The following is a 5,000-nucleotide window of genomic DNA, read 5'->3' as shown; positions in this document are numbered from 1 at the left end:
GGAGTGGGTAATTTGCGCGCCTGCTGCCTTCTTTGGATGTGGTAGCCGTTTCTCAGGCTCCCTCTCCGGAATCGAACCCTGATTCCCCGTTACCCGTTACAACCATGGTAGGCGCAGAACCTACCATCGACAGTTGATAAGGCAGACATTTGAAAGATGCGTCGCCGGTACGAGGACCGTGCGATCAGCCCAAAGTTATTCAGAGTCACCAAGGCAAACGGACCGGACGAGCCGACCGATTGGTTTTGATCTAATAAAAGCGTCCCTTCCATCTCTGGTCGGGACTCTGTTTGCATGTATTAGCTCTAGAATTACCACAGTTATCCAAGTAACGTGGGTACGATCTAAGGAACCATAACTGATTTAATGAGCCATTCGCGGTTTCACCTTAATGCGGCTTGTACTGAGACATGCATGGCTTAATCTTTGAGACAAGCATATGACTACTGGCAGGATCAACCAGGGAGCTGCGTCAACTAGAGCTGAGCAGCCGGCCGCCCGGGAGTGTGTCCCGGGGGCCCGCGCGAACACGCAAGCGTCCGCTCAATTATTCTGCAAACAGGAGGAGGCTGAGCTCCCCTGCACAATACACCTCGAAACCCTCTCAGGTCCCGGCGGCGCGCAGCGCCGTCCTAAGTACTTGGTCGGGTTCGAGAGAGGCGCAATCGCCCGGAGTTTGGCGAGTAGACGCTTTAGGTGCGACCACCCGTGCTCCCAACTGAGCTTGCCGCTGCCGACAGAGGCCCGGGAGCGTGCTGTCGTGGCATTGCCGGCGGGAGACAACACGCGCCACCTACGGTGGCCGGCAGCTCCAACGCCAGCGCCACAGAAGGACAAAAGCCCCACTTGGGTGCCGAAGCGAACACTCCCAGCACAGCGCACGCGCCAACACGTCCGCACAGCTGCGATACAATCCACCTGCGAGAACCGCAGAGGCGACCGAGCAGCAGACGGCGTCGCGGCGCCGAGCGCCGGGCGGCGGCGCATCCTCAGCGCACACAGTCCTCAATCGGACCAGCACACTGCAGATGTCCACCGCGCTTCGCACCGGGCCCGCGAGGACCTACTTTGGCCGCACGGCGCCGCGTGCAGGGTGCGCCGGCGCGCAGCTGCGCCGCCTGCCGCCTCCGTCGGCCGGCGCGCCTGCCACTGGCCGCCCCCACCAGCCGGCTGTAGCGCGTGCGCCCACGCACCGCGCGGCCAGCACGCCGGGAGGCCCCCCCTCACCGGCCGGGGACGGTCCCACCCAGCCACCGCCGCGTATCGCTTCACACCCACATGCCATTCACGTTCGTGGGCATGGTGGGTATCGCTGAAACAACCGGTTGGTAGCTCAACCGATCGTCGCCATCACTGATTCACCTCTAGCGAGAACAACCGCACCACAACGGTTTACCAGTTGTTCATTTGCGTAACGTCACCAGCAAACGTAGACGTCCATCGCCATTTGCAAATTCAACGATTGTTGCATGCCTGTGTCAGGTGTCACGACACACTATGTCTGCCCACATACACGCAACAACATGTGCACGCTTCGCGAACACGTGGAAGGTGGCCCCCGTACGTATGCGATGTCCATTGCGCGAACGACTGTCAACCGGCCTCTGTCGCATGTCGCAGATGTGGAACGCAGTGCACCATGCTATCACGGTGTGTGAGAAGAGACGACTACGTCTGACAACACGCGCCACTACATCAACAGACGGCTCATGCTGATCGCCATCCACGGCATACCATACTGCAATCCAGCTCTTATAGGGAGACGACACGTAGCTGAGTGCACAATATTTGGACCGTATGGTTCGCCGTTGTTGGCGCAGTCGTGGTACGGTCACACATGTACCACGATGTATCATTCAGTACATGAGGACCAATGTGCAGTACAGTGTGTGATTTGGACGTACAACATCAGCGGACAGTTGACACAAGCCGTACCACAACGTAGGCTGTGCTTCGCCATGCGAATGCCAATGAACAACTGCGAAGGGCATTGAGCATGTACGTCCTGCTGCCATCCGCATTACAGTGTATAGCTGCAAGGTGTTTAACATGAAGCGATACTCTGGGGACCGGGCAGTGCGAGTAGCAAACTATATTGCGGGGGTTGCAGTTAGGCAACACTACACTAATTTAACGCGTCGTATGACAATTACAGAGCAGGTTAAGGCCCAACGTGTGTTGGGTTAAGGCCCAACGTGTGTTGGGTTAAGGCCCAACGTGTGTTGGGTTAAGGCCCAACGTGTGTTGGGTTAAGGCCCAACGTGTGTTGGGTTAAGGCCCAACGTGTGTTGGGTTAAGGCCCAACGTGTGTTGGGTTAAGGCCCAACGTGTGTTGGGTTAAGGCCCAACGTGTGTTGGGTTAAGGCCCAACGTGTGTTGGGTTAAGGCCCAACGTGTGTTGGGTTAAGGCCCAACGTGTGTTGGGTTAAGGCCCAACGTGTGTTGGGTTAAGGCCCAACGTGTGTTGGGTTAAGGCCCAACGTGTGTTGGGTTAAGGCCCAACGTGTGTTGGGTTAAGGCCCAACGTGTGTTGGGTTAAGGCCCAACGTGTGTTGGGTTAAGGCCCAACGTGTGTTGGGTTAAGGCCCAACGTGTGTTGGGTTTAGGCCCAACGTGTGTTGGGTTTAGGCCCAACGTGTGTTGGGTTTAGGCGCAACATAGGTTAGGTTTAGGCGCAACATAGGTTAGGTTAAGGCGCAACATGGGTTAGGTTAAGGCGCAACATGGGTTAGGTTAAGGCGCAACATGGGTTAGGTTAAGGTACAACATGGGTTAGGTTAAGGTACAACATGGGTTAGGTTAAGGTACAATATGGGTTAGGTTAAGGTACAATATGGGTTAGGTTAAGGTACAATATGGGTTAGGTTAAGGCGCAACATGGGTTAGGTTAAGGTACAATATGGGTTAGGTTAAGGCGCAACATAGGTTAGGCTAAGGCGCAACATAGGTTAGGTTAAGGCGCAACATAGGTTAGGTTAAGGCGCAACATAGGTTAGGTTAAGGCGCAACATAGGTTAGGTTAAGGTACAATATGGGTTAGGTTAAGGTACAATATGGGTTAGGTTAAGGTACAATATGGGTTAGGTTAAGGTACAATATGGGTTAGGTTAAGGTACAATATGGGTTAGGTTAAGGTACAATATGGGTTAGGTTAAGGTACAATATGGGTTAGGTTAAGGTACAATATGGGTTAGGTTAAGGTACAATATGGGTTAGGTTAAGGCGCAACATGGGTTAGGTTAAGGTACAATATGGGTTAGGTTAAGGCGCAACATAGGTTAGGCTAAGGCGCAACATAGGTTAGGTTAAGGCGCAACATAGGTTAGGTTAAGGCGCAACATAGGTTAGGTTAAGGCGCAACATAGGTTAGGTTAAGGCGCAACATAGGTTAGGTTAAGGCGCAACATAGGTTAGGTTAAGGCGCAACATAGGTTAGGTTAAGGCGCAACATAGGTTAGGTTAAGGCGCAACATAGGTTAGGTTAAGGCGCAACATAGGTTAGGTTAAGGCGCAATACGGGTTAGGTTAAGGCGCAATACGGGTTAGGTTAAGGCGCAATACGGGTTAGGTTAAGGCGCAATACGGGTTAGGTTAAGGCGCAATACGGGTTAGGTTAAGGCGCAATACGGGTTAGGTTAAGGCGCAATACGGGTTAGGTTAAGGCGCAATACGGGTTAGGTTAAGGCGCAATACGGGTTAGGTTAAGGTACAATACGGGTTAGGTTAAGGCACAATATGGGTTAGGTTAAGGTACACATTGTTGTACGGAAAGGTGTTTTGGGGGGGGGGGGGGGCCGGTTTGTTGATTGTGAATATCGTAAGTAAATGACTGCGGCATCATCTGATTTGCCACGTCAGGGTGCACCTTTGGCTCATAACAGGCGGCGCTCTGATTCCATGCTTGTGGCAGACCTGTGTCTTTCATTCCTGCCATTGTTTGTGTGGTGTGACAGGAGGCAGTATTGTGATGTTGGGTGCACCCCTGTGTGGGACATGTGTGGGTGTTGGTGGCTTAGCTGAGCAATGGTGGTTGTCGGAAGGGTGGGATATTCTGTTTTCCGAGTGGACCTCCCGGTCTGGTTATGATAGTGTGGATTGTCTAATGTGGCAGAGAGGATGCACTGGGTGGTGTTCCATGCTGGTGCTTACATATTGTCTGTGTGCCTGTTACAGGCAGAGAGTAGTGCGTGATAAGAGTGTCTGGCTGACGTGTGATTGTGAGCAGAGTCTTTCAGCATGTATACGGACAGGTCTATACATTATCTGTATTCTGATGGCTCTATCTATTACTAATCAGCGCCGTGTATACGTTTAATCCGGTTCCAGTCGAAACTATTGTATCTCTGTACATTAGTGACACGGCGAGCCCGCTATGTAGTTACTCGTCTCGGCAGCTTCCACCGGTGTATGGCAAATGATTATAAGGAATCAGTCTAGTCGTCAATACCGATAGTCTGACGTCACATGTCTGGGGTGGGGGACGCTGCGCCCTTCCGGTGGGTCATGGCCTAGGAAGACTCTTCCCACGCAGGGGGGCTTGGACTGTCATTGACTCTTCCGAGTAATATACTTGCCGTACGTTTTTGTGACTGCGAGTGCAACGCTCACCGGTACCGACATGGATGGAGCGCCTCCTAGCTGCCGCTGAGCATCTGCATTCGTACAGAGAGCAACGCGATCGCGTCTGTAGCTCGTACGTGGTACAGCTGGCAGCTCATGTATATGGACAGCGGGAATGTCGCATATTGGACATAACTCTTCATGAAACGCACGTTATAGGGGTGGATTGCACATTGCGAGTGCGAGCAAAGTCCGCCGTTCATCCGCTGGAGTTGCGAGTTGGGCGGTTGGGGTGGGGCACGAACGGGTGCAGGTGGAGTGATTGCCGGTCCACGACTTCGTGCGGCAGAGGCGCTGGCGTTGGGGTGCTGTTGTCGACAGAGGGTGCAGGCTTTGTGGGTGGGGTAGAAAGAAGGGAGCTTTGGGCCCATCGCTGTCTT

The 5,000-nt window shown here is 53.4% G+C and overlaps 1 non-coding gene across 1 annotated transcript in view; it reads right to left on the bottom strand.

Annotated features, from left to right (window-relative positions):
• LOC124593351 overlaps positions 1-466 on the bottom strand; it is a 1,910-nt gene extending 1,444 nt beyond the window's left edge. The window contains exon 1 of the ribosomal RNA XR_006977997.1: positions 1-466. This exon is cut by the window's left edge and continues 1,444 nt beyond it. This is a non-coding gene — a ribosomal RNA (small subunit ribosomal RNA).
• Between the last annotated feature and the right edge of the window lie 4,534 nt (positions 467-5,000).

The sequence above is a fragment of the Schistocerca americana genome, unplaced genomic scaffold (assembly GCF_021461395.2).
Source record: "Schistocerca americana isolate TAMUIC-IGC-003095 unplaced genomic scaffold, iqSchAmer2.1 HiC_scaffold_98, whole genome shotgun sequence".
Classification (NCBI taxonomy): domain Eukaryota; kingdom Metazoa; phylum Arthropoda; class Insecta; order Orthoptera; family Acrididae; genus Schistocerca; species Schistocerca americana.
The sequence above is the reverse complement of the archived record's forward strand: the minus strand, read 5'-3'. Positions and strand labels throughout refer to the sequence as shown.